Source organism: Phocoena phocoena, chromosome 4 (assembly GCF_963924675.1).
Source record: "Phocoena phocoena chromosome 4, mPhoPho1.1, whole genome shotgun sequence".
NCBI lineage: Eukaryota > Metazoa > Chordata > Mammalia > Artiodactyla > Phocoenidae > Phocoena > Phocoena phocoena.
This window is the reverse complement of record NC_089222.1, coordinates 39,535,417-39,561,777: the sequence shown is the minus strand read 5'-3', so window position 1 is coordinate 39,561,777 and position 26,361 is coordinate 39,535,417. Positions and strand designations below refer to the sequence as shown.

General features: G+C 37.2%; 1 protein-coding gene and 1 non-coding gene across 2 annotated transcripts in view; one reads left to right on the top strand and one right to left on the bottom strand.

The window, feature by feature from the left end:
- The window catches only part of RSRC1 (arginine and serine rich coiled-coil 1), a 450,887-nt gene that overhangs the window by 412,392 nt on the left and 12,134 nt on the right, over positions 1-26,361 (bottom strand). The gene's annotated exons all lie outside the window — the stretch shown is intronic.
- LOC136123012 (U6 spliceosomal RNA) lies at positions 19,436-19,545 on the top strand. Its single transcript, XR_010655894.1, has one exon. It is a non-coding gene; the product is annotated as a U6 spliceosomal RNA (small nuclear RNA).

Here is a 26,361-nt window from a genome sequence, read left to right as displayed (position 1 = left end):
GATGAACCTATATTTCATACAACACAAAAAAAAATAATTTGAGAATGATGTCAGCAAGATGGAAGAATTGGAAATCCCAGCCCTGTTTGCCCTACAGACACAACAACATAAAAACAATATACAGACCAAAATATTTTTATGAGAACTCTAGAAACCAATAAAGACATGGTACCCCACGTGAGCAGAAAATCAAGAACAACTACATTGAAACTGCTAAAAACAGCCATCACTTTACCCACAACACCCCCTCCCCAAAGCTGTCTATTGGCTTCTCCTTTGGAGGCTGTGGGTGTAGAGAAAAATGGAACATTCACCCAACATTACAGCTTTTCAAAGGGCTAGCCCAGGGGCTGGTTTCTGCCTTTTCTGACTTTGAATGCTAATGAAACCAAGACAGTTTGGATGACTGAAGGTTGCTGAAAGCAAGAGAGGTGCAGTGGCTTGGTGGAGAACCAGAGAACTTCTAGTGCAGAAAAAAGGGGCGAACATGTCTCAAAGCAACCACAAGAAAGTGCCTAACTCGAAATTTCTACCTTGGGAAGGAGAGAGAAAAGTGGAGCAAGCATCCATTGTTCCAGATTTTCAGAGACTTGCCTGAAGGAAAGGTATGTATGTCTTGCCTGATTAAGAGTGCTGATGGGGAGTTGGCATACTTTGGATGCCTGGAGGCTACTGACAACAAAGGTAAGTGGGGCTGCTTGTTGCTGTAGCACAAGACAACCTGAATTACCACAGACCTGAATTACCTGAATCACCACAGCAGAAAGAGCAAGAGATTAAAAGCTCCTGAAAAAAAAGTCGGCAAACTTCAAAATGGGAAACGACGTGCACAAGTCTAGAGAAGGTGCAACCTACATAAAAAGGTTTCAGAGGTCCCCAAAATCTCTAGCTGGACTGATTGATGAAGGTACTCCCCTGTACAAAGCCAGTCCCTAAAGACTGAGTGAGGTGGCAGTTTTTTCAGATATATAAAACAGCAAAATATTACAAGGCAAATGAAGAAAAAAGAAAACAATATCCAATCAAAGTAACAAAATAAAACTACAGAAACCAACCCAAAAGAAAAGGAGATCTACGTGTTACCTGACAAGAATTCAAAATAACTGTCTTAAAGAAGTTCAATGATATACAAGAGAACACAGATGTCCAACTAAATGAAATCAGAAAACAGTACATGAATAGAATGAAAATATCAACAAAGAAATAGAGACTATAGAAAAGAAACAAAAATGCTGGAACTGAGTAATACAATAACTGCATTGAAAAATTCACTAGAGGGGTTCAGCAGCAGACACAAGCAAAACAAAGAATCGGTGAACTCAGAGACAGGTATTTTGAAATTACTGAGTCAGAGAAACAAACAAACAAACAAACAAAACATGGAGAAAAGAGAAAAAAAAACCTAAGGAAATTATGGGACATAAACGAGATAAGCAATATATGAATTATGAAAGTTCCAGAATGAGAAGAAAGGGACAGAGACCTTATTTGAAGAATGGATGGAAACTTCCCAAATATGAGGAAGAAAATGAATATCCAAATTCAGTAAGTCAAAAGATTCCAATTAGGATGAACTCAAAGAGCCCCACACCAAGACCAATTTTAAATAAACTGTCAAAAGTCATAGACAAAGAAAGAATCTTGAAAGCAAGAAGAGAAAATCAACTCATCATGTATAAGGGAGCTTCCATAAGATTACCAGTGGATTTCTCAGAAGAAACTTTACAAGCCATAGGGGAGTGGGATGATATATGCAAAGTGCTACAAGAAAAAACTACCAACCAAGAATACTATAACCAGCAAAATAATCCTTCAAAATTGAATGAGAAATATTTTCCCAGATTAATATAAGCTGAGGGAATTCATCATCACTGGACCTGCAAGGGATTCCTCCAAATTAAAATGTTTATCACAAGACAGCAAGATAAAAACATACAAAAATATAAAGCTGGCAAAGGTAAATATATAAGCAAATACAGAATACTATGATATTGTAATGGTGATAGATAAAGCACTTCTAATTCTGGTACAGAATTTAACAGACAAATGCATAAAAAACAATTCTAACTATAAAACTATATAAAGATGCAATTGTTTAACAAAATGTCAACAATTGAAGAAGATAAATAAAGGTATACAGGAGTTCTTTGTACTACAGATGTAAGTTTTCTTTATATTTGAAATTATCAAAACATAAATGTTTTCTATATACCAGCAATAAACAAGTAGAATTTAAAACAATACCATTTACATTAGCACCAAAAAAAAAAAAATGAAGCACTTAGGTATAAATCTAACAAAGTATATACAATATTTATTTGAGAAAAATCACAAAACTCTGATGAACAAAATCAAAGAACTAAAGAAAGAGATATTTCATGTTCATAGATTTGAAGATTCAATGCTGTCAAGACAATGATTCTTCGAAACCTGCTCTCTAGATTCAATGCAATCCAAATCAAAATCCCCACGTTATTTTGTGAATATCAACAAATTGATTATAAAGTTTATATGGATAGGCAAAAAACCCAGAATAGCCAACATAATATTGAAGGAAAACAATAAAGTTGGAGGACTGACATTACTCAACTCCAAGACTTCCTAGAAAACTATAGTAATCAAGACAGTATGGTATCAGCAAAAGAACACACAAATAAATCAATGGAACAGGACAAAAAGCCCAAAAATAGACCCACATAAAAACAGTCAGCTGATCTTTGACAAAGAAGCAAAAGCAATACAATGAAGCAAAGATACTCATTTCAACAAATGGTGCTGGAACAGCTGGACATTCACATGTATAACAATGAACCTCGTCATTGACCTTACATTTTTCACAAAAATTAACTCAAAAGGGATTACAGACCTAAGTTTAAAACATAAAACTACAGAACAGCTAGAACATAGGAGAAAACCTAGATAACCTTGGATATGTATACTTTTTAAATATATCATCAAAGGCATGATCCATGAAAGAAATAATTGATAAGATGGACATTGTTAAAATTTTAAACTTCTTAAAAGAATGTGGAGGGGGTCAAAAGGTACAAAGTTCCAGAAATAGGATAATTAAAACATGGGGATGTAATGTGCAGCACGGTGACCAAAATGAATAATCTGTATTGCATATTTGAAAAGTTGCAAAGAAAACAGATCTGAAAACTTATGACAAGAAATAAAATATTTTTAAAGAACAATGAAAATATTTCATATGATTTAAGGATTTTGAAATTTTTTACAAAATGTAGTTTGAAAATGCTACATACTTTCCCCTTAAAAATATCAGTATGATTAAAAAAAAAATCTACTCTGCAAAGGACATCAGAGAATAAAACAACAAGCCACAGATTGGGAGAAAATATTTGCAAAAACACACATCTGATAAAGGACTGTTACCTAAAATATTCAAAGAACTCTTAAAAGTCAAAAATAAGAAAACGAGGGCTTCCCTGGTGGCGCAGTGGTTGAGAGTCCACCTACCGATGCAGGGGACTCGGGTTCGTGCCCCGGTCTGGGAAGATCCCACATGCCGTGGAGCGGCTGGGCCCGTGAGCCATGGCCGCTGAGCCTGCGTGTCCATAGCCTGTGCTCCACACAGGAGAGGTCACAACAGCGAGAGGCCCGTGTACCGAAAAAAAAAAAAAAATAAGAAAACGAGCAGCCCAACTACAATACGGCCCTTAAGGGACAACACACTGAAGATGGCAAATAAGCATATGAAAAGATGTTCTACATCATATGCCATCAGGGAAATACAAATTAAAATAACAATGAGATACCACTAAAAACCTATTCAAATGGCCAAACCTGGAAAACTGGCAACAACAAATGCTGTTAAGGATGTGGAGCAATAGGAACTCTCATTTACTGTTGGGAATGCAAAATGGTACAGCCGCTTCAGAAGTCAGTCCGGCAGTTTCTCAGAAAGCTAAACATACTTTTACCATATGATCTAGCAATTCCACCCCTTAGTATTTACCCAAAGGAGTTGAAAATATATGTCTGCACAAAAATCTCCACACAGATATTTAAAACAGCTTTATTCATAACTGCCAAAACCTGGGAAAAAAGATATTATGCAATAATAAAAGGGTCAATTCACTAGGGAAATATAACAGTTATGAATATACATACACTTAATAACAGAAGACTCAAATATTTGAAACAATGACAGAATTGAAGGAAAAATAGAGAGTAACACAATAAGAATAGGAGATTTCAATAACCCACTTTCCATATGGATAAAGCAACCAGACAGAAGATATCTATAAGTAAACAGAGGACTTGAACAACACTGTAGATCAACTGCACCTCACAGACATATACAAAACACTCCACCCAACAGCAACAGAATACACATTCTTCACAACTGTACATGGAACATTCCTGAAGGACAGATCACGTGTTAGATCACAAAATAACTTAACAAATTTAAAAAGACTGAAATTATACAAAGTATCTTTTCTGACCACAATAAAAAGAAACTTGAATGAAACAAAAGCAGCAGAAAAACTGGGAAATTCATAAATATGTAAAAATTAAACAACATACTCTTGAAAAAAACCAATGGGTCAAAAAAGAAATCACAAGGGAAATTAGAAAATATCTTGAGAAAAATGAAAATGAAAACAAAACATAGCAAAACTTATGGGTTGCAACAAAAGCTGTCCTAACAGGGTAGTTTACAGCAGGAAATGCCTATGTTTAAAGAAGGCCAGAAGTCTCAAACCAACAACCTGCCTTTACAACTCAAAGAACTAGAAAAAGAACAAAATATAATAAAAGAAATAAAAAGGATTATGAAACTACTATGAACAATTATACACCAACAAATTAAATAACAGAAAAAATGAATAAATTTCTAAAAATATATAATTTACTAAGACTAAATCATAAGGAAATAAGAAATCTGAACAAGCAAGGAGAATGAATCAGCAATAAAAAACCTCCCAACAAATAAAAGCTCAGGACCAGATAGCTTCACTGGAGAATTTTACCAAACATTTAAATAACAATGCCAATCCCTCTCAAAATTGAAGAGGAGGGAACACTTCCAAACTCATGTTATAACCCATCATTATTACCCTGATACCGAAAACATACAAACATACCACAAGAAAATAAAACTACAGATGAATATCCATGAGTAACACTGATGCAAAAAGATCAACAAAACACTACCAAACCAAATTCAGCAGCAGCATATTAAAACACTTATACAGCACAACAAAATGGGATTTATCCCTTGAATGAAAAGAACATTAAATATATAAAAATCAATAAATGTAATATACCACATTAACAGAATGGAGAACAAAAAAAAGACATGATTGTGACTTCCCTGGTGGCCCAGTGGTTAAGAATCTGCCTTCTAATGCAGGCAACACAGGTTTGATCCCTGGTCAGGGAACTAAGATTCCACATGCCTCAGGGCAACTAAGCCCACAAGCTCTAGAGCCTGTGGGCCACAACTAGAGATCCTGCGCACCACAACTACTGAGTTCACGCGCTCTGGAGCCCACATGCCACAGCTAGAGAGCCCACACGCCACAACTAGAGAGCCCGCGCACCACAACTATTGAGCCCATGCACCCTGGAGCCTGCAGACCACAAATAGAGAGAAGCCCATGCACCACAACAAAAGAGCCTGCATGCCACAACTAAGACCCAACACGGCCAAATATTTTAAAAAACCAAAACACATGATCATCTCAGTTGATGTAGAAAAACATCATTTCATAAAGTTCAACACCTTTTCATGATAAAAACAGTCAACAAATTAGGAATAGAAGAAAAGTACTGCAACATAAGAAAGGTCATATATAAAAGACCCAGGGATAACATCATACCCAACAGTAAAAAACTGAAAGTTTTTCCTCTAAATTCAGGAACAAGAAAAGGTTTCCCACACCCACCACTTCTACTCAACACAGTACTAGAATTCTTAGCCAGAGCAATTAGACATGAAAAAGAAATAAAGAGCATCCAAACTGGAAAGATATCTCTGTTCACAGATGACATGATCTTATATGTAGAAAATCCTAAAATTACACACAGACACACAATGTTAGAACTAACAAATTCAGAATCAACCATCAAAAATAATTTGCAAAAAAAAAAAAATTTTGCATTTCTATATACTAACAATGAACAATCTGAAAAGGAAATTAAGAAAACAATCCCACTTACAGTAACATTAAAAAAAAAAATTTAGGAATAAACTTAACCAAGGAAGCAGAAGTCTTAATATTGTTAAACCTTCGCAGTAGTCCGTACTACCAAAGCTATCTACAGATTCAAAGCAATTCCTATCAAAACCCAAATGGCATTTTTTGCAGAAACAGAAAAAACAAAAAACTCTGAAACTGATAAGGAATCTCAAAGGACCCAAGTAGCCAAAACAATCTTGAGAAGGAACAAGACTAGAGGCCTCATACTTCCTGATTTCAAAATATATTACAAAACTATAGTAATCAAAGTACGATATATGCATACAGACAGACATATAGATGAATAGAACAGAAAACAGAGCCCCAAAATAACCCTTGTGTATATGGTAAAATGATCTTCGACAATGGTGACAAGACTACACAATGGAGAAATGAGAGCCTTTTCAACAAATGTTGGGAAAACTGTATATTCACATGTGAAAGAATGAAGGTGGACCCTTTTCTTAACACCATATACAAATATTAACTCAAATGGATTAAAGAGCTAAGCATGATACCTAAAACTATAAAACTCCTAGAAGGGTAAAAGCATCGTGACATTGAAATGGTCAATTATTGCTTGCATATGACACCAAAAGCACAGGTTTAAAAGAAAAATTAGATAAATGGGACTACATAAAACCTTAAAATTTCTGTACAGGAAACAATCAACAAAGTGAAAAGACAATCTATCAAACAGTAGAAAATATCTGCAAACCACAGCTCAGGTAAGGAGTTAATATACAGAATATATTTTAAAATCCCTACAACTCATAAATAAAAAAACAAATAACCAGATTAAAAATTGGTAAAAAAAAAAAAAAAACTCAAACATTTCTCCAAAGAAGATGTGTAAATGGCTGACAGAGTCTCAACATTACTAAATCAACAGCAGAATGCAAATCAAAAACAAAGATACCACATTATACCTGTTAGGATGGTGACTATCAAAAAAAAGAAAAATTAAGTGTTGGCAACTATATGAAGAAATTGGAACCCTTTTGCACTGTTCATTAGATTGTAAAATAGTGCAAGCAGCTATGGAAACAGTATGAAGGTTCCTCAAAAAATTAAAAGTAGAACTACCATAAGGATTCAGCAATCCCACTTCTGAATATATAACCAAAAATAACTGAAAGCAGGATACTGAAGAAATATTTGCACACCCGTCTGCACTGCAGCATTATTCACTATATCCAAGATGTGGAAACAATCTAAGTGTCCATCAATGGATAAACACATAAATAAAATGAGGTATATACATAGAATGGAATATTATTCAGCCTTGAAAAAGATGGAAATCCTGTCCTGTGTTATAAGATAGATGAAACTTGGGACATTAGGTTAAGTGAAATAAGAAAATAAAAAAAGACAAACACTGCACTATCCCACTTATATATGAGTTGTCTGATGCAATCACACTCATAGAAACAAAGTAGAATGGTGATTGCCAAGACAGGGGAGGAGGGGGAAACTGGGAGTTGTTGTTCCAAGGGTTTAGAGTTTCTGTCACAGAAGATGAAAGAGTTCTAGAAATCTTCTGTACAACAGTGTGCATATACATAACATTCTGTACAACAGTGTGCATATACATAACAATACTAAAAATGTACCTTGAAAATTTGTTTAAAATTATAATTTACGTATTTTTTACAATTAAAAAAATCATTTGAATGCACCATATATATAAACAAAAAAGCTAGAATTATAAGTGTAAATTAAAACCATGAAATGGCACTACAAGCTCCCCACTTTGGCTAAAATTAATAAGACTAACACACCAAGTGTGGGTGAATTTGTGAGTAACTGGAACTCATATACATTTTTGGTGGGAATATAAAATGATACAGCCATAGAAAATCATTTGGAAAGCTATGTTTTTTCTTATAAAACTAAAACAGACACCTACACAATGACTCAGAAGTTCCATTACTAGATTTTCACTTAAGAGAAATGAATATAGATATCCACAAAACAGACTTGTAAAAGAAATGTTTATAGTAGCTTTATTCATAATAGCCCAACACAGAAATAGCCCAGGTATCCATAACAAGAAAATAGATAAACTATGGTAGTTCACTACTAGCACCAGTGAACTAAACAGGAATGAAGTAATGATACATACATCAAAGCATTATGCTTACTGTAAAAAGCCACTTGTAAAATATCACTACTATGTAAAATATCACTACTATGTGATTATATATACATAAAATTCTAGAAAAAATGTAACATACCCATACAATACAATACTATTCAACAATAAAAAGGAATGAACCACTGACATACACAACAACATGAATGAATCTCGAACGTATCATGCTGAATAAAAATTTTTCACACTCATGAAAACTAATCTACGGTAGAAAAAAGTCAAAACAGTGGTTACCTCTAAGGAGAATGCAAGCAGGAATTAATTGTCAAAAATTATAAGGGGGCTTCCGGGAAGACGGCGAAAGAGTAAGACGCAAAGATCACGTTCCTCCCCACAGATACACCAGAAATACATCTACACGTGGAACAACTCCTACAGAACACCTACGGAATGCTGGCAGAAGATCTCAGACCTCCCAAAAGGCAAGAAACCCCCAACGTATGTAGGTAGGGCAAAAGAAAAAAGAATAAACAGAGACAAAAGGATAGGGATGGGACCTGCACCAGTGAGAGGGAGCTGTGAAGGAGGAAACGTTTCCACACACTAGGAAGCCCCTTCGCGGGCAGAGACTGCAGACGGCGGAGGGCGAAGCTTCGGAGCTGCAGAGGAGAGCACAGCAACAGGGGTGCGGAGGACACAGTGGAGACATTCCCGCACAGAGGATCGGTGCCGACCGGCACTCAACAACCCGAGAGGCTTGTCTGCTCCCGTGCCGGGGCGGGCGAGGCTGGGAGCTGAGGCTCGAGCTTCGGTGGGATCGCAGGGAGAGGACTGGGGCTGGCGGCGGGAACACAGCCTGCAGGGAGTTGGTGCGCCACGCCTGGCCGGGAGGGAGTCCAGGGAAAAGTCTGGACCTGCCGAAGAGGCAAGAGACTTTTTCTTCCCTCTTTGTTTCCTGGTGCGCGAGGAGAGGGGATTAAGAACGCTGCTTAAAAGAGCTCCAGAGACGGGCGCGAGCCACGGCTAAAAGCGCGAACCCCAGAGACAGGCATGAGACACTAAGGCTGCTGCTGCCGCCACCAAAAAGCCTGTATGCAAGCACAGGTCACTATCCACAATCCCTTTCCAGGGAGCCTGTGCAGCCCGCCACTGCCAGGGTCCCGGGATCCAGGGACAACTTCCCCGGGAGGACGCACGGCATGCCTCAAGCTGGTGCAACGTCACGCCGAATTCTGACGCCTCAGTCTCGCCCCACACTCTGTGCCCCTCCCCGCCCCAGCCTGAGTAAGCCAGAGGCCCCGAATCAACTGCTCCTTCAACCCCACCCTGTCTGAGCGAAGAACAGACGCCCTCCAGCGACCTACAAGCAGAGGCGGGGCCAAATACAAAGCTGAGCCCCAGGGAGCTGTGAGAACAAAGAGAAAGGGAAATCTCTCCCAGCAGCCTCAGAAGCAGTGGATTAAAGCTCCACAAACAACTTGATGTACCTGCATCTGTGGAATACATGAATAGGCAACGAATCATCCCAAATTGAGGAGGAGGACTTTGAGAACAAGATTTATGATTTTTTCCCCTTTTCCTCTTTTTGTGAGTGTGTATCTGTATGCTTCTGTATGAGATTTTGTCTGTATAGCTTTGTTTCCACCATTTGTCCGAGAGTTCTATCTGTCCATTTTTGTTCTTTTTTTCTTAATAATTACTTTTTATTTTAATAACCTTATTTTATTTGACTTTATCTTCGTTCTTTCTTTCCTTCCTTCCCTCCTTTAGACAATGAATCATCACAAATTGAGGTGGACTTTGAAAGCAATATTTATGATATTTTCCCCTTTTCCTCTTTTTGTGAGTGTGTATGTGCATGCTTCTATGTGAGATTTTGTCTGTATAGCTTTGCTTCCACCATTTGTTCTAGGGCTCTATCCTTCGGGTTTTTTGTTTTGGTTTTGTTTTTTAATTATTTGTCTCTTAATAATTATTTTTTTATTTTAATAACTTTATTATATCTTGTCTTACTTTATTTTACGTTATATTCATTCTTTCTTTTTTTCCTTCCTTCCTTCCCTCCTTCCATCCTTCCTCCCTCCCTCCTTTCTTTCTTTCTTTCTTCCTTTCTTTCTTTCTATTTCTACTAATTCTTTCTTTCTACTTTTTCTCCCTTTTATGCTGAACCGTATGGATGAAAGGCTCTTGGGGCTGCAGCCAGGAGTCAGTGCTGTGCCTCTGAGGTGGGAGAGCCAACTTCAGGACACTGGTCCACAAGAGACCTCCCAGCTCCACATAATATCAAATGGCGAAAATCTCCCAGAGAGCTCCATCTCAACACCAGCACCCAGCTTCACTCAACGACGAGCAAGCTACAGTGCTGGACATCCTATGCCAAACAACTAGCAAGACAGGAACACAACCCCACCCATTAGCAGAGAGGCTGCCTAAAATCATAATAAGTCCACAGACACCCCAAAACACACCACCAGACGTGGACCTGACCATCAGAAAGACAAGATCCAGCCTCATCCACCAGAACATAGGCACTAGTCCCCTCCACCAGGAAGCCTACACAACCCACTGAACCAACTTTAGCCACTGGGGACAGACACCAAAAACAAGCGGAAATATGAACCTGCAGTCTGCAAAAAGGAGATACCAAACACAGTAAGATAAACAAAATGAGAAGACAAAAAAACACACAGCAGATGAAGGAGCAAGATAAAAACCCACTAGAAAAAACAAATGAAGAGGAAATAGGCAGTCTACCTGAAAAAGAATTCAGAATAATGATAGTAAAGATGATCCAAAATCTTGCAAATAGAATGGACAAAATGCAAGAAACATTTAACAAGGACCTAGAAGAACTAAAGATGGAACAAACAATGATGAACAACACAATAAATGAAATTAAAAATACTCTAGATGGGATTAATAGCAGAAAACCTGAGGCAGAAGAACAGATAAGTAACCTGGAAGATAAAATAGTGGAAATAACTACCGCAAAGCAGAATAAAGAAAAAAGAATGAAAAGAACTGAGGACAGTCTCAGAGAACTCTGGGACCACATTAAACACACCAACATTCAAATTATAGGGATACCAGAAGAAAAAGAGAAAAAGAAAGGGACTGAGAAAATATTTTAAGAGATTATAGTTGAAAACTTCTCTAATATGGGAAAGGAAATAGTTAATCAAGTCCAGGAAGCACAGAGAGTCCCATACAGGATAAATCCAAGGAGAAATACACCAAGACACATATTAATCAAACTCTCAAAAATTAAATACAAAGAAAGCATATTAAAAACAGCAAGGGAAAAACAACAAATAACACACAAGGGAATCTCCCTAGAGGTTAACAGCTGACCTTTCAGCAGAAACTCTGCAAGCCAGAAGGGAATAGCAGGACATACTTAAAGTGATGAAGGAGAAAAACCTGCAACCAAGATTACTATACCCAGCAAAGATCTCATTCAGATTTGATGGAGAAATTACAACCTTTACAGACAAGCAAAAGCTGAGAGAGTTCAGCACTACCAAACCACCTCTAGGACAACTGTTAAAGGAACTTCTCTAGGCAAGAAACACAAGAGAAGGAAAAGACTTACAATAACGAACCCAAAACAATTAAGAAAATGGGAACAGGAACATACATATCGATAATTACCTTAAATGTAAATGGATTAAATGCTCCCACCAAAAGACACAGATTGGCTGAATGGATACAAAAACAAGACCCATATATTTGCTGTCTACAAGAGACCCACTTCAGAACTAGAGACACATACAGACTGAAAGTAAAGGGATGGAAAAAGGTATTTCATGCAAATGGAAACCAAAAGAAAGCTGGAGTAGCAACTCTCATATCACACAAAATAGGCTTGAAAATAAAGACTATTAGAAGAGACAAAGAAGGACACTACATAATGATCAAGGGATTGATCCAAGAAGAAGATATAACAACAGTAAATGTTTGTGCACCCAACATAGGAGCACCTCAATATATAAGGCAAATACTAACAGCCATAAAAGGGGAAATCGACAGTAACACATTCATAGTAGGGGACTTTAACACCCCACGTTCATCAATGGACAGATCATCCAAAATGAAAATAAATAAGGAAACACAAGCTTTAAATGATACATTAAACAGAATGGACTTAATTGATATTTATAGGACATTCTATCCAAAAACAACAGAATACACATTTTTCTCAAGTGCTCATGGAACATTCTCCAGGATTGATCATATCTGGGTCACAAATCAAGCCTTGGTAAATTTGAGAAAATCGATATTGTATCAAGTATCTTCCGACCACAGTGCTATGAGACTAGATATCAATTACAGGAAAAGATCTGTAAAAAATACAAACACATGGTGGCTAAACAATACACTACTTAATAACGAAGTGATCACTGAGGAAATCAAAGAGGAAATTTAAAAATACCTAGAAACAAATGACAATGGAGACACGACGACCCAAAATCTATGGGATGCAGCAAAAGCAGTTCTAACAGGGAAATTTATAGCACTACAATCCTACCTTAAGAAACAGGAAGCATCTCAAATAAACAACCTAACCTTGCACTTAAAGCAATTAGAATAAGAAGAACAAAAAAAAACCAAATTTAGCAGAAGGAAAGAAATCATAAAAATCACATCAGAAATGAATGAAAAAGAAATGAAGGAAACAATAGCAAAGAACAATAAAACTAAAAGCTGGTTCTTTGAGAAGATAAACAAAATTGATAAACCATTAGCCAGACTCATCAAGAAAAAAAGGGAGAAGACTCAAATCAATAGAATTACAAATGAAAAAGGTGAAGTAACAACTGACACTGCAGAAATAGAAAAGATCATGATAGATTACTACAAGCAACTCTATGCCAATAAAATGGACAACCTGGAAGAAATGGACAAATTCTTAGAAAGGCACAACCTGCCAAGACTGAATCAGGAAGAAACAGAAAATATGAACAGACCAATCACAAGCACTGAAATTGAAACTCTGATTAAAAATCTTCCAACAAACTAAAGCCCAGGACCAGATGGCTTCACAGGCGAATTCTATCAAACATTTACAGAAGAGCTAACACCAATCCTTCTCAATCTCTTCCAAAATATAGCAGAGGGAGGAACACTCCCAAACTCATTCTACAAGGCCACCATCACCCTCATACCAAAACCAGACAAGGATGTCACAAACAAAGAAAACTACAGGCCAATATCACTGATGAACATAGATGCAAAAATCCTCAACAAAATATTAGCAAACAGAGTCCAACAGCACATTAAAAGGATCATACACCATGATCAAGTGGGGTTTATTCCAGGAATGCAAGAATTCTTAAATATACGCAAATCAATCAACGTGATACACCACATTAACAAACTGAAGGAGAAAAACCATATGATCATCTCAATAGATGCAGAGAAAGCTTTCGACAAAATTCAACACCAATTTATGATAAAAACCCTGCAGTAAGCAGGCATAGAGGGAAATTTCCTCAACATAATAAAGGCCATATATGACAAACCAACAGCCAACATCATCCTCAACGGTGAAAAATTGAAAGCATTTCCACTAGGATCAGGAACAAGACAAGGCTGCCCACTCTCACCACTCTTATTCAACATAGTTCTGGAAGTTTTAGCCACAGCAATCAGTGAAGAAAAGGAAATAAAAGGAATCCAAATCGGAAAAGAAGTAAAGCTGTCACTGATGGCAGATGACATGTTACTATACATAGAGAATCCTAAAGATGCTACCAGAAAACTGCTAGAGCTAATCAATGAATTTGGTAAAGTAGCAGGATACGAAATTAATGCACAGAAATCTCTGGCATTCCTTTACACTAACGATGAAAAATCTGAAAGTGAAATCAAGAAAACACTCCCATTTACCATTGCAACCAAAAGAATAAAATATCTAGGAATAAACCTACCTAAGGAGACAAAAGACTTGTATGCAGAAAATTGTAAGACACTGATGAAAGAAATGAAAGATGATACAAATAGATGGAGAGATATACCATGTTCTTGGACTGGAAGAATCAACATTGTGAAAATGACTCCACGACCCAAAGCAATCTACAGATTCAATGCAATCCCTATCAAACTACCAATGGCATTTTTCACAGAACTAGAACAAAAAATTTCACAATTTGTATGGAGACACAGAAGACCCCGAATAGCCAAAGCAATCTTGAGAATGAAAAACGGAGCTGGAGGAATCTGGCTCCCTCATTTCAGACTATACTACAAAGCTACAGTAATCAAGACAGTATGGTACTGGCACAAAAACAGAAAGACAGATCAATGGAACAGGATAGAAAGCCCAGAGATAAACCCACGCACATATGGTCACCTTATCTTTCATAAAGGAGTCAGGAATGTACAGTGGAGAAAGGACAGCCTCTTCAATAAATGACGCTGGGGAAACTGGACAGGTACATGCAAAAGTATGAAATTAGATCACTCCCTAATACCATACACAAAAATAATCTCAAAATGGCTTAAAGACCTAAATGTAGGGCCAGACACTATCAAACTATTAGAGGAAAACATAGGCATGATACTCTGTGACATAAATCACAGCAAGATCCTTTGAACCACATCCTAGAGAAATGGAAATAAAGCAAAAATAAACAAATAGGACCTAATGAAACTTAAAAGCTTTTGCACAGCAAAGAAAACCATAAACAAGACCAAAAGACAACCTCCAGAATGGGAGAAAATATTTGCAAATTAAGAAACTGACAAAGGATTAATCTCCAAAATTTATAAGCAGCTCACGGAGCTTAATACCAAAAGAACAAACAACCCAATCCAAAAATGGGCAGAAGACCTAAATAGACATTTCTCCAAAGAAGATATACAGACTGCCAACAAACACATGAAAGAATGCTCAACATCACTAATAATTAGAGAAATGCAAATCAAAACTACAATGAGATATCATCTCACACCAGTCAGAATGGCCATCATCAAAAAATCTAGAAACAGTAAATGCTGGAGAGGGTGTGGAGAAAAGGGAACCCTCTTGCACTGTTGGTGGGAATGTGAATTGATACAGCCACTGTGGAGAACAGTATGGAGGTTCCTTAAAAAACTACAAATAGAACTACCATATGACCCAGCAATCCCACTACTGGGCATATACCCTGAGAAAACCATAATTCAAAAAGAGTCATGTACCAAAATGTTTATTGCAGCTCTATTTACATTAGCCCGCAGATGGAAACAACCTAAGCGTCCATCATCGGATGAATGGATAAAGAAGATGTGGCACATATATACAATGGAATATTACTCAGCCATAAAAAGAAACGAAATTGAGCTATTTGTAATGAGGTGGACAGACCTAGAGCCTGTCATACAGAGTGAAGTAAGTCAGAAAGAGAGAGACAAATACCATATGCTAACACATATATATGGAATTTAAGGGGAAAAAATGTCATGAAGAACCTAGCGGTAAGACAGGATTAAAGACACAGACCTACTAGAGAATGGACTTGAGGATATGGGGAGGGGGAAGGGTAAGCTGTGACAAAGTGAGAGAGAGACATATATACACTACCAAACGTAATGTAGATAGCTAGTGGGAAGCAGCTGCATAGCACAGGGAGATCAGCTTGGTGCTTTGTGACCGCCTGGAGGGGTGGGATAGCGAGGGTGGGAGGGAGGGAGATGCAGGAGGGAAGAGATATGGGAACATATGTATATATATAACCGATTCATTTTGTTGTATATCAGAAACTAACACACCATTGTAAAGCAATTATACTCCAATAAAGATGTTTAAAAAACATTATAAGGGAACTTTCTGGCGTAATGGTAATATATTTTGGAAGGTATATACATGCATCAAAACACAGCAAGTGTATGCTTACAATTCGTGCATTTCAATGTAAATAAATTTTGCCTCAACGAAAAATGTCAAAGTTTTGTTTTCAAAAGGAAAAATTTAGGGTCTTCCCTGGTGGCACAGTGGTTAAGAATCCACCTGCCAATGCAGGAGACACAAGTTTGATCCCTGGTGTGGGAAGATCCCACATGCTGCAGAGCAACTAAGCCCGTGTACCACAACTACTGAGCCTGCGCTCTAGAGCCTGCAAGCCACAACTACTGAAGCCTGTGCACCTAGAGCCTGTACTCTGCAACAAAAGAAGCCACCGCAATGAGAAGTCCACGTACTGCAACAATGAGTAGCCCTGCTCGCCGCAACTACAGAAAAGCCTGCACGCAGCAACAAGACCCAACACAGCCAAAAATAAATAAATAAATTTTTTTTAAAAGGAAAAGTTTATAAAGGAATACTGAACTGTACTTACTCATAAATATGCGGAAGTATTTAAGGGGAAAGCCTACTGATGCCTAAAACGAAATGCATCAAAAAATTAGGATAAATTAATGGATAGTGAGAGAAATAGATAAATGGATAGATATGTAACAAAATAAATAAAATGGTAATGGTAATATCTAGGTGGTGGATATATGGGTCTTCACTGTAAAACTCAATTTTGCTGTATGCTTGAAATTTCTCATAAAAGTATGTTGAGAAAAACTACGGGATATATTTAAAGCACTGATTAAAAGAACATCCATACACTTAAACACTCTTATCAATAGAAATAAAATACAAATATAAATAAATTAGCAGCTCAAAAGACTTGAAAAAGAATAACAAAGTAAACCAAAGAAAGCACAAAGCAGAAAAGAAGGATAAAAGCTGAAATTAATAAGGTAGAAAATGGAGAAAAAGATCTAAATAATAAGTCTAAATGATTTCTTTTAAATTAACAAAATAGATAATCAACCATCCAACTTAATAAAGCAAAGGAGAAAGCATAGATAAACAACATAATAAATGACAAGGGGAAAATAAGCATTGAAATAGAAGAAAAAAAGTTTCAATCATAAGAAACTACTTTGCAGACTTCTAGGCAAATAAATTTCAAAATATAGATTAAATAGGTAATATACTAGAAAAATAGTTTACCAAAATTAAACCTATGAGAAATATAAAGTTTAAACTGAACAATTTCTGTTGAAGAAACCAAGTTATCAATACACCATTCAACAGAAAAAAGCACCAGACCCAGATGGTTTCACAAATCTACCAAATCTCTGAATACCAGACAATCCCAATGCTCCACAAATAGTTCCAGAGCATTAAAAATGAAGGAAAACTTACCAAATCTTTGTATGAAGCAAGAATAATGATAAGAGAATAACTGATAAACACGATGTAAAAAAAAAAACCAACATCACGTATGACTATAAAAGTACTAAACTTAAAAATTAGTGAACAGGGCTTCCCTGGTGGCGCAGTGGTTGCGAGTCCGCCTGCCGATGCAGGGGACACGGGTTTGTGCCCCGGTCCGGGAGGATCCCACGTGCTGCGGAGCAGCTGGGCCCGTGAGCCACGGCCGCTGGGCCTGTGCGTCGTGAGCCTGTGCTCCGCAGCGGGAGAAGCCACAACAGTGAGAGGCCCGCGTACCACAAAAAAAAAAAAAAATTAGTGAACAGAATCCCCCATCAATAAAATACTACACCAAGACCAATTGAGATTTATTCCAGAAAAGCAATATTAGTTCCTTAATAGATCTAAGGGAAAAAAACAAAACAAAACTTGATTCTATCCACAGATGATGAAAAAGCTTTCAACAAAATTCAATATCCATTCCTGGAAAAAACAAAAACAAAGTGATAGATCCTCTCTTAACATGACAAAATATATATAGTTTAGCCCCAGAGCCAGTATATTTATTTTTTTTTTTTTTTTTTTTTTTTTTTGCAGTACGCGAGCCTCTCACTGCTGTGGCCTCTCCCACTGCAGAGCGCAGGCTCCGGACGCGCAGGCTCAGTGGCCATGGCTCACGGGCCCAGCCGCTCCGCGGCATGTGGGATCTTCCCAGACCGGGGCACGAACCCGTGTCCCCTGCATCGGCAGGCGGACTCCCAACCACTGTGCCACCAGGGAAGCCCAGTATATTTCTTCATAAGGAAACACTAGGAGCTTTTACATTAAAATTAGGAAAAAGACAAGGATGTATATCACCTCCACTGGCATTCAATATTTTATTGGAAGTAAAAGCCAACGCAATTAGATGAGAGAAAGCAAACAGAAGAATAAAAATTGGAAAAGAAGTAAAACTATTTCTATTTGCAGACAACATGATAGTGTATCTGATAAACCCTAGAGAATCAATGCTAAAACTAACTCAAGCAATAACAGAATTGAGTAAGGCATCAGGGTATAAAATTAACATAATCCATACTACCAAAAATAATATACATATTCAATGCAATCTCTGTCAAAATTCCAATGGCATTTTCACAGAATTAGAACAAATAATCCTAAAATTTGTATGGACCACAAAAGACACCAAATAGCCAAAACAATCTTGAGAAAAAAGAAAAAGCTGGAGGAATCATGCTTCCTGATTTCAATCTATATTACAAAGCATTCAAAACAATATGGTTTCGGCATAAAAACAGACACATAGATCAATGGAACAGATTAGAGAGCTCAGAAATAAACCCATGTGGATATTATCAATTAATTTACATCAAAGAAGTCAAGACTATACAATGAGGAAATACTCTCTTCAATAAATGGTGTTGAGAAAGCTGGATCGTCATGTGTAAAAGAATGAAACTGGGCCACTGTCTTACACCATACACAAAAATGAACTCAAAATGGATTTAAGACTTAAACGTAAGACCTGAAACCACAAAACTCCTAGAATAAAACATAAGGGAAAATATCCTTGACATAAGTCTTGGTAATGATTTTTGGGAATAGACAACAAAAGCAAAAATCAACAAATATGGCTACATTAAATGAAAAGGTTTCTGCACAGCAAAGGAAACTATCAATAAAATGAAAAGGCAATGTACTGAATGGGAGAAGATATGTGTAAATCACATATCTAATAACAAGTTAATATCCAAAATATAGATGACTCTTGAAGTCAAAAATCCTCATATAACTTTCAACCCTCCACATCCCCAGATCCACATCCATGGATTCAACCAAACTCAATAGTGTAGTACCGCAGTACATATGTATTGGAAAAAACTGGCATATAAGTGGACCTTTGCAGTTCAAAGGGTCAACTGTATATAAGAAACTCATACAGTGCTTGTTGCTTCAGCAGCACATATACTAAAACTGGAATGATACAGAGAGGACTAGCATGGCCTCTGCACAAGGATGGCATGCAAATTCGTGAAGTGTTCCATATTTTTACAGTACTACAAAGCTACAATAATCAAAGCAGTATGGTATTGGTACAAAAACAGGCATACAGATCAATGGAACAGAATAGAGAGCCCAGAAATAAACCCACACACCTACAGTCAATTAATCTTCAACAACGGAGGCAAGAATATAAAATGGGAAAAAGACAGTCTCTTCAGCAAGTAGTGCTGGGAAAACTGGACAGGTGCATGTAAATCAATGAAGTTAGAACACACCCTTACACCATACACAAAAAAAAAACAAACTCAAAATGGCTTAAAGACTTAAACACAAGACATGATACCATAAAACTCCTAGAAAAGAGCACAGGCAAAACGTTCTCGGACATAAATCATACCAATGTTTTCTTAGGGCAGTCTCCTAAGGTAATAGAAATAAACAAATGGAACCTAATCAAACTTACAAGTTTTTGCACAGCAAAGGAGACCATTAAAGGAAAAAAAAAAAAGAAAAGAAAAGACAGCCTACTGAATGGGAGAAAATATCTGCAAATGATGCGACAGACAAGAGCTTAATCTCCAAAGTATACAAACAGCTCATACAACAACAAAACAAACAACCCAATCAAAAAATGGGCAGAAGACCTTAATAGACATTTCTCCAAAGAAGACATACAGATGGCCAGCAGGCACATGAAAAGATACTCAACATCACTCATTATTAGAGAAATGCAAATCAAAACTACAGTGAGGTACCACCTCACACCAGTCAGAATGGCCATCATTAAAAAGTCTACAAATAACAAATATTGAAGAGGATGTGGAGAAAAGCTAACCCTCCTACACTGCTGGTGGAAATGTAAACCACTATGGAAGCCACTATGGAAAACAGTGTGGAGGTTCCTCAGAAAACTAAAAATAGAATTACCATATGAGTCAGCAATCCAACTCCTAGAAACATACCCACACAAAACTACAATTCAAAAAGACACATGCGCACCTATGTTCATAGCAGCACTGTTCACAACAGCCAAGACATGGAAACTACCTAAATGTCCATCAACAGATGAATGGATAAAGAAGATGTGGTACATATATACAATGGAATACTACTCAGCCATAAAAAAGAATGAAATAATGCCATTTGCAGCAACATGGATGCAACTAGAGATTATCATACTAAGTAAAGTAAGTCAGAAAGAGAAAGACAAATACTGTATGATATCATGTATATGTGGAATCTGGAATATGGCACAAATGAACCTATCTGCAAAACAGAAGCAGACTCATAGAGAACAGACTTGTGATTGCCAAAGGGGAGGGGGGAGGGAGAGGAATGGATTGGGAGTTTGGGGTTGGTAGATGCAAACTATTACATTTAGAATGGATAAACAACAAGGTCCTAATGTATAGCACAGGAAACTATACTCAATATCCTGTGATAAACCATACTGGAAAAGAATATTAAAAAAAGCATGTCTATATGTGTATAACTGAGTCACTCTGCTGTACAGCAGAGACTGGCACAGCATTGTAAATCAACTATACTTCAATTTATTAAAAAAGGGGGGGAAGAAAAAAATTCATATAACTCAATAGCAAAAAACAAACAATCCAATTTAAAAAGGGACAGAGATCTGGACAAAGAGTTTTCAAAAGAAGACATACAATGCAATCCCTATCAAAATACACATGACATTTTTCACACAACTAGAACAAATAATTCTAAAATTTGTATGGAAACACAAAAGACCCCAAAAAGCCAAAATAATTTTGAGAAAGAAGAACAAAGATGAAGGTATTATGCTCCCTGCTTTCAAACTGTACTACAAAGCAAAAGTAACCAAAACAGTATGGTACTAGCACAAAAACAGACACATAGCTTAATGGAACAGAATACACAGCCCAGAAATGAACCCAAACTTAACATGGGTAATTAATCTACAACAAAGAAGGTAAGAACATACAATAGGGAAAAGACAAACTCTTCAATAAATGGTGCTAGGAAAACTGGACACTTACATGCAAAAGAATCAAACTGGACTACTTTTTCACACCATACACAAACATACACTCAAAATAGATTAAAGACTTAAATTTAAGATTTGAAACCATAAAACTTTTAGAAGAAAACGGCAGTATGCTCTCTGACATTGGTCTTAGCAATATTTTTTGGACACGTCTCCTTAAGCGAGAGAAACAAAAGCAAAAATAAACAAATGGGACTATATCAAACCAAAAAGCTTTTGCACAGTGAAGGAAACTATCGAAAAAACCAAAAGCCAACCTACTGAATGGCAGAAGATATTTGCAAATGACATATCTGATAATGGGTTAATATCCAAAATATACAATGAACTCAACATCAAAAAAACAAACAACCGATTATAAAATGAGCTGAGGACCTGAACAGACATTTTTCCAAAGAAAACATACAGATGACCAACAGACACATGACAAGATGTTCAACATCACTAATCATGAGGAAAATGCAAATTAGAACAACAATGAGATATCACCTCACACCTGTCAGAATGGCTATTATCAAAAAGACAACAAATAACAAGTGTTGGCAAAGATGTAGAGAAAAGGGAACCTCTGTGCACTGCTGGTGGGAATGTAAATTGATACAGGCACTATGGGAAACGGTATGGAGGCTCCTCAAAATATTAAAAATAGAACTACCATACAATCCAGCAATTGCACTTTTGGGTATTTTTCCAAGAAAACAAAAACACTAATTTGAAAAGATATATGCACCCCTTTGTTCACTGCAGCATTATTTACAATAGCCAACATGGAAGCAACCTAAGTGTCCATGGATAAATGAATGAATAAAGATGTCATACATATGGACTATTCCTCAGCCATAAAAAAGAATGAAATCTTGCCATTTGTGACAACCTAGACCTAAAGGGTATTATGCTAAGTGAAATAAGTCAGACCGAAAAAGACAAATTCCATATGATTTCACTTATATGTGAAATCTAAAAAACAAAACAAATGAACAGACATAACAAAACAGAAACAGGTTCACATACAATCAACCCTCTGATGGTTGCTAGGGGGAGGGGGTTGTGGGGGATGAGTGAAATAGGTGAGGGAGATTAAGAGGAACAAACTTCCAGTTACAAAGTAAGTCAACGGGGGCTTCCCTGGTGGTGCAGTGGTTGAGAGTCCGCCTGCCGATGCAGGGGACACGGGTTCATGCCCCGGTCCGGGAATATCCCACATGCCACGGAGTGGCTAGGCACGTGAGCCATGGCCGCTGAGCCTGCACGTCCAGAGCCTGTGCTCCGCAACGGGAGAGGCCACAACAGTGAGAGGCCCATGTACCGCAAAAAATAAAAATAAAAAAAAAATAAGTCAAGGGACTATAACAGTACAGCATAAGAAATATAATCAGTAATATTGTGATAACTTTGTACGGTAACAGACCTAGACTTACTGTGGTGATCATTTTGTATAAAATGTATAAAATGATATAACATATAAAAATATCACTATGTTTTACACTTGAAACTAATATAATATTGTAAGTCAATTATACTTCAGTTAAAATAAAACTAATCATAATTAGTAAAAAATAAATAAATTTCAATTAAAAATAAAATCAAATAAAAAATAAAAATGACATTCCATCAGTAAGGCTATGAGGAAACAGAACTCTCTTACATTACTGAGAGGAATTCAGCAATTTCCAACAAAATTACAAACTTATTTACCTTTTGATTCAGCAATACCACTTCTAGGAATTTCCCCTGAAGATACACCTCCAACAGTACAAAAATAATCAAGCACCAGGTTATTCATGACAGCTTTTTAGTAACTGTAAAATTTTGGCACTGTCTTTAAGATCCATACCTAGGAAACTGGCTAAACAAATCATGATACATTCACACAATGAAGTACAATAAGCAGCTATAAAAAATGAGTAAGAGTATTATTAATTGATATAGTGATTTCCAAGATATATTAGTAAATAGAAAAAGCAAAGTGCAAAGAGTATCTATAGTATGCCATAGATATAACCACTACTTTGTTTAAAAAGAAACGGAGGAAAGCTAAAACACAAACTAATAGCATTAGTTCTAGGAGGTGGTTAGGAACAGGATAGAAGGTATAAAGGGGCATGATACTTCTCCATGCACACCTTTTACAGTGCTGTCTTTTGGAACCATGTTAATGTTTCACATACTAAAATAAAGGCAGGGGGACCAAAAAGTAAATACAATTTAAAAACTTAGGGGATAAAAAAACTTAAAATGAAATATAAACAGAAACAAATGAAACTAACCTTCAAAGAAACTAACCATAATAAAGTGGAGAGGGGAACCAAATACCCCAGAGTAAAGATAAAAAGAACCATAAAAAATATCTGACTCTTTAAGTTTGTTTTTCAAAGTGGTACATATCAGCAATTTTGTAACTACTTTCTGTGTATCCTAGAATTGAGGAAATAAGTAAATATACTGCGAATAATAGTAGGTTTCTTACTGTTGTAAAAGGAAGTGACAGGATACATGTCACAACTTGAGTACTTCAAGAAGAATATAGAAACTATACTAAAAAGCATAATCATCAAATTACTCTATAACTTATCCACAGAACTTGCAGCAACTTCACACATTTGATTTCCCTCCTTCTGCCATCCCTCAAAACATGCTTCATCTTGTTTTTTAGACATGTAACAACAAAGTTTTGTGAAAGTATCTGACTTTGCATGACTGAAATCACTCTTTTCTATTAAAAAGCACAGAGATCATTAACAATGTACCTATAAATTTAGAATGACATAGTACTTTTTCTTTGAAAAACTCACTACAGTTAACCCTTGAACAACATGGGTTTGAACTGTGAGGGTCCATTTATACGTGGATTTTTTTTCAGTAAATACTGCAGTACTGAACTTATGGTTACCAGGGAAAAGGTGGAGGGAAGGGATAGTTAGGAAGTTTGGGATTGACATGTACACACTGCTATATTTAAAATGGATAACCAACAAGGACCTACTGTATAGCACAGGAAACTCTGCTCGATATTATATAACAACCTAAATGGGAAAAGATTTGAGAAAGAATAGATACATGTATACGTATAACTGAATCACTTTGCTGTACACCTGAAAACACAACGTTGTCCATCAACTATACTCCAAGGGCTTCCCTGGTGGAGCACTGGTTAAGAATCCACCTGCTGGGCTTCCCTGGTGGTGCAGTAGTTGAGAATCTGCCTGCCAATGCAGACGACACGGGTTCAAGCCCTGGTTTAGGAAGATCCCACATGCCGCGGAGCAACTACGCCCATGAGCCACAATTACTGAGCCTGCACGTCTGGAGCCTGTGTTCCACAACAAGAGAGGCTGCGATAGTGAGAAGCCCACGCACCGCGATGAAGAGTGGCCCCCGCTTGCCACAACTAGAGAAAGCCCTCGCACAGAAACGAAGACCCAACACAGCCATAAATAAATAAATAAAATTTTAAAGAAAAGAATCCACCTGCCAATGCAGGGGACACGGGTTCGAGCCCTGGTCCGGGAATATCCCACATGCCACGGAGCAACTAAGTCCGTGCACTACAACTACTGAGCCTGCACTCCACAGCCCGTGAGCCACACTACTGAGCCCACGTGACACAACTACTGAAGCCCGCACACCTAGAGCCCATGCTCTGCAACAAAAGCCACCACAATGAGAAGCCCATGCACAGCAACGAAGAGTATCCCCCGCTCGCCACAACTAGAGAAAGCCTGCTCTCAACAATGAAGACCCAATGCAGCCAAAAATAAAATTAAAAAACAAAAAAATAAAATAAATAAAAGTATACTCCAATGTAAAATAAAAACTAAAAAATAGGGACATCCCTGGTGGTGCAGTGTTAAGAATCCGCCTGCCAATGCAGGGGACATTGGTTCAAGCACTGGTCCGGGAAGACCCCACATGCCATGGAGCAAATAAGCCCATGCGCCACAACTATTGAGCCTGTGCTCTAGAGCGTGCAAGCGACAACTACTGAGCATGCGAGCCACAACTACTTAAGCCCATGCGCCTAGAGCCCATGCTCTGCAACAAGAGAAGCCACAGCAAAAAGAAACCCACGAACTGCATGAAGAGTAGCCTCCGCTCTCCGCAACTAGAGAAAGACCACGCACAATAACAAAGACCCAACACAGTCAAAAATAAATAAATAAAAACTTTAAAGAAAATACTACAATACTACACAATCCACAGTTGGTTGGATATGTAGATGCAGAACCGTGGATACGGAAGGCCAACCATGGGACCTGAGAATCCTCAGATTTTGATACCTGCAGCAGGTCCTGGAATCAATCCCCTGCACATATTAAGGAACTAATGTACTTACAGCTTGTTTATTTAAATTAAAGTCTTAATTAACTAAACTGTTCAAAGAATGAGTTGTTCAATTTTCTTCTTAAACCAAGTTTAACCTAGAAACTCATTTAGTTTAAACATCTTGAAGAATAAATTCCTCAAATACATTACCAAAATAATGTTGTGTATAAAACATGGATAAAGTATTTTCTCAAAATTTAGGACTTTGCAGTGTCTCCAGATTATTTAGTTATTGCAGTTAAATGCAGAAGTGTCGATGCAAGAGGCTGAGAAGTTGCTGTTTTGAATAAACCTCTGAACTTCCTTTCTCATATACAAAATGAAGGTATTACCCTGCATGACAGCCTGACAGTTACAAAACTCAAAACATTTAGTAAAATGCATGTGTGTTGGATAATTTGTTGCTGACTAGATGTCCACTGCGATTCCTTTTAAAGTCTTCCTTGCACTGCAAAAGAGAAGAAATTAACGTCTCCAGATTCCCCTCTGGAGGAAGTAATAGGTAGATACT